Source organism: Pelobates fuscus, chromosome 10, assembly GCF_036172605.1.
Source record: "Pelobates fuscus isolate aPelFus1 chromosome 10, aPelFus1.pri, whole genome shotgun sequence".
NCBI lineage: Eukaryota > Metazoa > Chordata > Amphibia > Anura > Pelobatidae > Pelobates > Pelobates fuscus.
In genome coordinates this window covers 43,438,647-43,447,927 of record NC_086326.1, presented here as the reverse complement: position 1 = coordinate 43,447,927, position 9,281 = coordinate 43,438,647, and positions in this window count along the sequence as shown.

The following is a 9,281-nucleotide window of genomic DNA, read 5'->3' as shown; positions in this document are numbered from 1 at the left end:
TCAGTGGCCTCTACTCCCCCCATATTTCCCGTAGTGGTCTCTCCTCCCTTCCAGTGTCCCTTAGTGGTCTCTCCTACCCCAAGTCTCTCCTGAGTCTTCTCCCCCACCCCAGTGGCCCTTAGTGGTCTCTCCTCCCTCCCCAGTGTCCCTTAGTGGTCTCTCTTGAGTCTCCTCCCCCACCCTAGTGTCCCTTAGTGGTCTCTCCTCCTCCAACCCCCAGTGTCCCTTAGTGGTCTCTCCTCCCTCCCCAGTGTCCCTTAGTGGTCTCTCCTGAGTCTCCTCCCCCACCCCAGTGTCCCTTAGTGCCATCTCCCATCCCTTCCCTGTTGTGTCTCCTACCTCTTTGTAGCGTGGCCCGGCGGTGCAGACCGTGGTACAGGAGCTTCTGTTTCCTTACTGAGAGAGCACTTCCTTTCAGTTCGGATGGGTTCAGGAAGAGGTAGGAGACACAACAGGGAATGGATGGGAGATGGCACTAAGGGATGGGAGATGGCACTACTGAGTGACTGGCAGGAAGCCTAAAGGATGTGCTGGCCCTGCTCTGACCCAGCCATCTAGCCATCACTTTTTGGCCCTTGTTAAAGTCAGTCAGATCTTTTCGCTTACCCATTTTTGCTGCTTTCAACTCATGAAATTCAAGAGGTGACTGTTCACTTGCTGCCTAACATATCACATGCCTTGACAGATGGCATTGTAATGGTAGAATCATTGTTATTCAGTGGTTTTGATGTTGTTGCTGATCGGTTTACGTGCTATTAACATGCATTGTAGTAATGAAAACGTTAAGTAAAAGGAACAAGGCCCCTCCAAGGGTAAAGGGGAACAATACCAATAACAGAGCTGGGTTGCCAAGATACAGTAATAAAAACTATATTAACTGGTTGCCTCAAGCGTGGTGTTTGGTTGCCATTAACAATATTCAATGTTAACGGCTTGTAAAGATAGCTGCAAGGTAACCAATATCTAAAATGCTAAGCACAACTCTTGAAAGCAAATCTGTCAAAAAAGAATGTGGGCATGACATTGAATTACAATAAATAAACAAAACTGAAAGACAAAAGTAATGGCTATCAGAAAATAAGAGGGAACAAGACAGAGTAATACGTGGAAGCTCGAAAACTGGAGTGAGTGGGGTTTCACCAAATCCCAAGGATTAACGTAGAAAAGATACAATTTATACAGGAGCTTTTACAATAAAAAGAAGAGAATGCCTTATAGTTACACAATAAAATTCTAATTTCTAAAAATGAGGAAATTCTTAAAATGCAAATGTGTGTACTCAGGCAGACAAAGTTATACTCAGTATAAAATCACAGCAATATGTTTCATAGCAGCAAATAGTCCAAGTATAAATATATAAGTCCCAAATTGGATGAATAATATATACCAGTCTTTTAGAGTGTGTATCATAAACCACCTTTGATCTGCTGGATGAAATAGCAAGATCAACTGGGGTATTTATGAATTTATATACTTTCAATACAAGAAAGATCGAGTGCAAAAGTAGAAAATTAGTGATAATTCAAAAAAATAGATCCAAAATGTCAGTAAATAAACCAAAACATAAAAATGGAAATGGAAATAAAATAAGGGCTAATTAGTATTGCTGACTAACAGCCAAAATGCTTAGTCTCTCACCGAAAAAAATCTGGGCTGACAGCCTGAAAGTGATAATTGTGGCTGTAGCAATCAAAGATAAAAAATATATTGTGTTAAAGTCGTGACAGGATCCGTGTATAATCCGTGTAATGCCAATAAAAGATAAAAACTTGTAGGTGAAAAATAGAGTGTTATTTTATTTAATTAAAAAAGGTAAATCATCTAAATATAGGTGAATAAAATATTATAGAACTGCTCCAAAAAAGAAGAAAGCAAAATTGGCTAAATAACCTGACTGATGATACTGGATGGCTGTGGATGATATTCGTCTTCTACCAAGTGGGTGTTGCAGCAACCGGTGAGGACGGCGTCCGCAGTCTTGGTTAGTCCACCTCCGACCTCACATCGATAGGTGAGCCATCTCGGTGATGTTAGGCAGAAACAGTAGATAGCCAACAGATGCTTTCTCCAAACAGGCCTTAGTTCTCAAACCTTTCCAATGTGGATTGTAGCCTTACGCGTTTCAAAGGGTATTGCCCAATTTCATCAGAGGCATGATGAAAATGCCCCACCCCAGTGGCCCTTAGTGGTCTCTCCTCCCTCCCCAGTGTCCCTTAGTGGTCTCTCTTGAGTCTCCTCCCCCACCCTAGTGTCCCTTAGTGGTCTCTCCTCCTCCAACCCCCAGTGTCCCTTAGTGGTCTCTCCTCCCTCCCCAGTGTCCCTTAGTGGTCTCTCCTGAGTCTCCTCCCCCACCCCAGTGTCCCTTAGTGCCATCTCCCATCCCTTCCCTGTTATGTCTCCTACCTCTTTGTAGCGTGGCCCGGCGGTGCAGACCGTGGTACAGGAGCTTCTGTTTCCTTACTGAGAGAGCACTTCCTTTCAGTTCGGATGGGTTCAGGAAGAGGTAGGAGACACAACAGGGAATGGATGGGAGATGGCACTAAGGGATGGGAGATGGCACTACTGAGTGACTGGCAGGAAGCCTAAAGGATGTGCTGGCCCTGCTCTGACCCAGCCATCTAGCCATCACTTTTTGGCCCTTGTTAAAGTCAGTCAGATCTTTTCGCTTACCCATTTTTGCTGCTTTCAACTCATGAAATTCAAGAGGTGACTGTTCACTTGCTGCCTAACATATCACATGCCTTGACAGATGGCATTGTAATGGTAGAATCATTGTTATTCAGTGGTTTTGATGTTGTTGCTGATCGGTTTACGTGCTATTAACATGCATTGTAGTAATGAAAACGTTAAGTAAAAGGAACAAGGCCCCTCCAAGGGTAAAGGGGAACAATACCAATAACAGAGCTGGGTTGCCAAGATACAGTAATAAAAACTATATTAACTGGTTGCCTCAAGCGTGGTGTTTGGTTGCCATTAACAATATTCAATGTTAACGGCTTGTAAAGATAGCTGCAAGGTAACCAATATCTAAAATGCTAAGCACAACTCTTGAAAGCAAATCTGTCAAAAAAGAATGTGGGCATGACATTGAATTACACTGGGTTTTATTCACTATATAAAGCATTGAATAGAATTGCAAATCATAGGTTGGAATTAGCAGAGATGGAAACATATGGTTGGAGCATTTTTACAGTTTTGGGCTAATTTGTAATTCTCTTATGAATTCTCCCCAATACCCTGTTTAGTAAACAAACTATAAACTGTATTAATGGAAATGTTAAAGGAAAACTAAAAGGCAAAAAAAACATCAAATTTTTAAAAATTATTATTTTTTAAATAACGGTTTCCTTATCTTATTTCCAGACAGGGTTGAAAAAGGGTCTGGAAACACGAGATCCCCGCAATATGTGTTTGAGTGTCTTGAATGGACCTCTACCCCCCCCAAGGGGTCTTTATGATCACCTTCCTTTTGTCCTTATGACCAGAACTCCTATTGTCTCCTCTTTCTACCTTCTTTTTTTTCTTTTCAAGCCTTTTATATTCTTTTTTTGTTTTTGTCTTTTTGTTTTATTAAGATTGTATGTAAGAATACAGAAAGTTATAAATCAATCTGTGCCCATATTTGTAGTGTGGGCGTGATTGTGGGGTGGGTGTGCACCCTTATAAAGGTACTCCCTTTATTGTGCCATGGAATCGTGTGTAGCGGGGCGGCAATCTGTGAGTTTTTAATTTGGACCCATTGTTTCTCATTGTTTGGTCTGGTCCATATGTATATTCTGGTGAGAACCACTGCATGGTAATACACCTCTATGTTACACCTCTAGGTCTAGGCCACCTTCTGATTTTGGGCGTGTAAGCAGAGCATGGGCCAATCGTGGGTGTTTATATGACCAGATGTATGCTGTCAGCATTTTGCGGATTGTGTTGAAAAAGAGCTTGGGTACCAGGATCGGTAGGACTTGGAGAAGGAAAAAGGAAACGGGGTAGGATGTTCATTTTGAGGATGTGGCTCCTATGTAGCCAGCCAAAATGGGGTTTGTGCCATCTCCTGAGGTTCTGTGATAGATTGCAGAATGAGGGGAAGTTAAGGTCGTAGAGTAGAGACAATTTGCCTTATCAGCTCATGAGAAAGGGAGCAAAGTCTTGAGGCTTTGTGTCCTGGGACAGTTCATGGTAGAAGCTCACATTTTGTTAGGTTGGCCTGAAAGTTAGAGACCTTGTTATAGATAGTAATATCTTGTAGGATATGGGGTTGCGTTACCGTAAACAAGAAATCATCTGCGAAAGCCGAGACCTTGTATTCGGATCCTGCCGTTTGGAATCCTTGTATGTTTGGGTTATCTCGGATGCCCTGTAGGAAGGGCTCCAAAACCAGGACAAAAGGGAGAGGTGAAAGGGGGCACCACTGCCGTGTGCCGTTACTTATCGTGACTGTGGGGGGTCTTCGTGAATGGTGCGACAAATACGTCCTGAAATACTTTTAAGTATTTAGCCGAAAAACCATCTGGCCCTGGGCTTTTACCCAGGATTAGGGCCTTGGTGTCTTATTTGAATTCGCTGAGTGTGATTGGTTCATCTAGAGCTGTCTGGATATTGGCAGGTATTTTTTGTGCAATTCTTTGGCTAAGAAAGACTTGAATGTCAGTGCTCGGGTGGTGGGTTCCTTAGGTTGTACAGATTGTAAAAGTCTCGGAATGCGAGTAGGATGTCTGACATGAGGTGTGAAGTGTTTCCTGAGCTTGTTTTAATGGGGGGGATGAAAGTTGTTCATCTCCTCTGTTGTAGTGCCCCAGCTAATAATCCCCCGCACTTGGCCTGTAGCCAAAGGAGAATTTGCAGTTCTGATCTCTTCTGAGTGAGGCAACTATATACTTGAAAAACTGGATTACATTTATGTCTGTCCTCAATGCATCTTATTTCAGCAATTAAGGTGTTTGTTTTGGCGAGTCTGGCTTTTTTGTGAGCTGAGGCTATTTTGATAATCGTGTCTCTCAGGACACATTTGTGAACCTCCCAAATGGTAGGATCGGGAACATCTGGTGTGGAGTTCTATGTGAAGTATTGAGTTATGGCTTCTTTCACTTGGTCTATAACCGTAGGATCGTTTAAGAGAAGGTCATTCAGTTTCCAATGGGAAGTCGTTGTCGGGAGGGGGGGGGTGGATATGGCAAGAGACAGGTGTGCGTGGTCGGACCAGGTTATAGGTCTCTAGAAGCAGGATTGGACTAGGTTGAGGAATCTGTGAGAAAGAATTCTGGTGTAAGAGCCCATAGGGGGGAGTAGAAGGCGTAATCTCGGGTGTTGGGGTGTAAAATATGCCAGCTGTCAAATAGTTGTGCCTGGTCTAGCAGCGACCTGAGGTGTTTGCGGGTTTGAGTCAAATATGTGTGGGAAGTGGAGGAGGTGTCCATTGCACTGTCTAATGTGACTTTGAAGTCGCCCCCCAGAATTACCATACCCTCTGAAAACTGCTAAAGTTTACGTAATTTTCCTCAGTGCATAGTTTTGTTTTTTATTGGGGAGATATTCTTTGGCGAAAGTGATTATAGCATTTCCCACCATCCCCTTGACTTATACGTATCTGCCCACGTCATCGGAAATGTAGGCTTTGTAGGTGAAAGGTACGGTGGCAACGAAGAGTATGGTCACACCCCTTGATTTGGATTCTGTGTAATTGCTGAAAAAACCTACAAAGTACCTACGGTTTTTAGGAGTTTGAGCCCCAGTGTTGCGGAAATGTGTTTCCTGTATGTAGACCACTTGTGCTTTCAATCTGTAGAATTCAGCTAAAGCCATAGTGCGTTTCTCAGGAGTGTTGAGTCCCCTAGTGTTCAGGGACACCAATTGTAGAGTGGCCATGAGGTTTGTACAGGGTAAAAGAGGGTTATGCTCATGAGGTCAGATATTATGTGGCTACAGACAAAGTTTTTCAAAATACAAATGAGACAATTGTGGAGAAATAATACAGAAGAGGAAACAAAAACTAATATAAAACATAGAACTAAGTACAATAATCACAGATGTAGTAATGTTATCGCAGACTATATCGTATTGGTATAGGGGGTAGGGAGAAAATCTGTTGGTGTCGGTACTTGAGAGCACACCACTAGTATAGGTGCGGGTTACGCACTTTAGTGCATTTGGGTAATAAGGGGAATAGAAGGAGTGGGGGGGTACGTGAGGGAGGTGGTCTTATAAAAAAGGCATAAATTGTGGACCTTAAAAGGAGCCGAGTGTGTGAATGAGGTGATCGATAGGGTAGGGCCTAGTGACCCTTGAACCGTCAACCTATTATATAGGTAAAGATAATAGTGTCACCACTACTACAGTATTGTGGGGAAGTGGTTTTGCTCAGAACCGTTGTCCCTCCACGGATTGGTAACTATGTTTGATTATTCGTTTATTTATTTCTATCTATCTATATTATAATTTTTTTCCTTTTTTTTCTGTTTGTGTGTTTGAATTTTGTATCTACCGTACTTCCCTTAGATATCTCAACGGTGGTCTAGGGCGTGTATTTAGCTGTGCTCGTTGTAATATGGTATTGGGGAGTAGTGTCAGGTGAAGGGGTTGGCCCGACCACCTAGCCCCATGCTAAGACCGTGACAATGAGGATGAGATGGGGGTGACAACCAGGCAGTATAGAGAATGGTGGCGGTAGTTTCATATGGAGGATGTAGAGGAGGAAAAAGGCATAATAGTTACAAATACGTTAGTATTAGTGCATGGGCCACCCGGGGGGCCTCCTTAGTGGGCAGGCCGGTGCAGCGCTGTGCAGCCGCATCGCCTGGTCCATGGTGGCTGTGCAAATCGCGGGGCCCACGGGGCAGCTGCTCTGGGGCCCCCCAGGAGCAACTGGGTCCAGGGCAGCTGTCCCGTTTACCCCGCGCTAAAGACGGTCGTGATGATCAATACATGTGAAATTTGAAATTCACTTTGAATCCCAGACAATTCACATTTTAGTGAAAATTCCCGTACAATTAGTTAAATCCATCTAGTTGAAATAGAGATTTGTTACTTATATATTTACCTGCATAATTGTTTGGATTATGGAGATCCTGGGTGAAATCTTCTTCTTGGTAGAGCAGAGCCTCTCTGAGCAGTTCTGTTAATGTAGCAGATTTTTTCATGTATATGCGATGAAGTTCCCACTCTAGCCCCAAACAATGCAAGGTCACATCTGCAAATATAGAATATCTTATATGTTTCTAAAAGAAGTATATGTTGAGAATGCATTGTTACATATGTTTAATTTATTAACCACACACCAAATTCTAGAGAACTGGAAACCAAATTACAGAACCAAGTCGCAAGTATATCGAAGTTGGAGAATTTTTCCAAATCGGATATTTTGTGACTAAATTTTACAGTACACATTTCAATTCACTGAAATCTGATGTTAGATGAATGTGTGTCTGTATGTGTGAGAGAAGAATGCTGTGTCTGTATATGTGTGTGTGTGCTTGTGTCACTGTTTTGCTGTGTCCAGTACTGACCAGATTCTGTGCAGGCAGTCACTTTTTGGGTGTAGTAGAAAAACATTTTCTCTGGATCTGTCAAATGGCACCTAAAACACATCAGAAAGGAAATCTATTAAAAATAATAATAATAACATAAATAGATGTTGAAATCTATTCCTGTGCTTCTTATTTGTTAAAATATGATCTCCTGTCAGATATTTTCAGATCAGTCGGCAGGATAAGTATCCAAGACCTCTAAAGCACTTTGATACAAAAGAGATAGGTCTATAAGCCTTTTTGCTTCAAATCTATTTTTTATCGCAAAGCATCCCTGTTAGCTCCAAGTGTGCTCTGGTCTCTAGGTGAGAATTGATGAGGTTGAATAGATATAGAGAGTGGGTGCTACACTCCCACCTGTATGGACAGATTGTTTTTGACTGATTTGCATGAAGGTGTGCATATGTAGTACTTACCAACAACCCTACACACACTTACACTGTGGCTGTCCTGTAAATTCAAATGTAATCTATGTTTGATGTACAATATATAAGTAGGGGGGAAATTATATAATGGAAAAGCATCCAAGACCCCCACACCCTTCCCCACAGTGACAATAGACCCTCTTAGGGGCTGCCCACACAGCAGGAGGTGGTGTGGGCAGGAGGCTGGCCTTCGGCCTCTTCAAAAGTCAGTGGCACTGGAATTTCCATCAGTGTCCACCTATTTATCCAACATGTTTTGTCATAAGTAGTAGTGATATATACTGATCATCCACAACATTAAAATAACCTGCTGTCAGGGTACCTGAGGCCTCTACCTCTAAGGGAGGTAGAGACTTGGTGGTTTATCCATCCAGGCGAGCTGTTTCCTCCGTTCCTCGCGGTTCATCCAGCCACTTAAACACCGGCCGCGAGGAATCCACATCCTTTTCTAGCAGGACGCTCAATACGTGACGTCATGACGCTATCACGAGCGACCTGTCACTCAAGTGTCCGATATCCAATCGGCACTTGTCAGAGGCGTGCTTACCATCCGGAGCCAGGGTATTTAAGCTTGCTTCTCTCTTCAGCTCATTGCCCTGTCGTGGTTCTAGCTTGTCTAGTCACTCAGTGCTCTGGTATTCTAGTTTGTATTTGGTTTTGACTCGGCTTGTTGTACTACCCTGCTTCTCTGTTATCCCTTGACCCGGCTTGTCTCTCGCTTAGCTGTCTTCTCGTTCCCTCGACCTCGGCTTGTCTCTGACTATTCTCTATTACTCTCGGTACGTTAGTCCGGCCATTCTAAGGCCCGGTATACGTACCTTTCCACTCTTTGTACCCTGCGTGTTGGATCCCTGTCCCGATCCTGACATTACGACAGGGCCAATGGATCCTGCAGGTACAAACAGTCAGCTTGGTTCTTCTGATCCCAGGTTTGACGCCATGGAGCATAGGATGGATCAGATGGCTCTAGCACTACAGGCACTTTTGTCTCGTGCTAGTAACCCACCTGAGGAGACACGTACTCCTTCTATTTCTCCTGCAGTCTCAGGTCTAGAGGTAGCCACTGTAGGTGCTTCTTCCCGTATTACCCCACCAGTACGTTATGGCGGGTCACCGGAGAAGTGCCGTGGTTTTCTGAACCAGATTAGCATCCATTTCGAATTACAACCCCGCTCTTATCCTACAGATAGAGCGAAGGTTGGATTTGTTATTACTTTACTCATTGAGAAAGCTCTGAGATGGGCCAATCCTTTATGGGAGAATGATAATCCACTAGTCTATAATTATAATGCCTTTGTAGCTGCGTTTAGAAGAACTTTTGACCCTCCTGGTAGAAAGG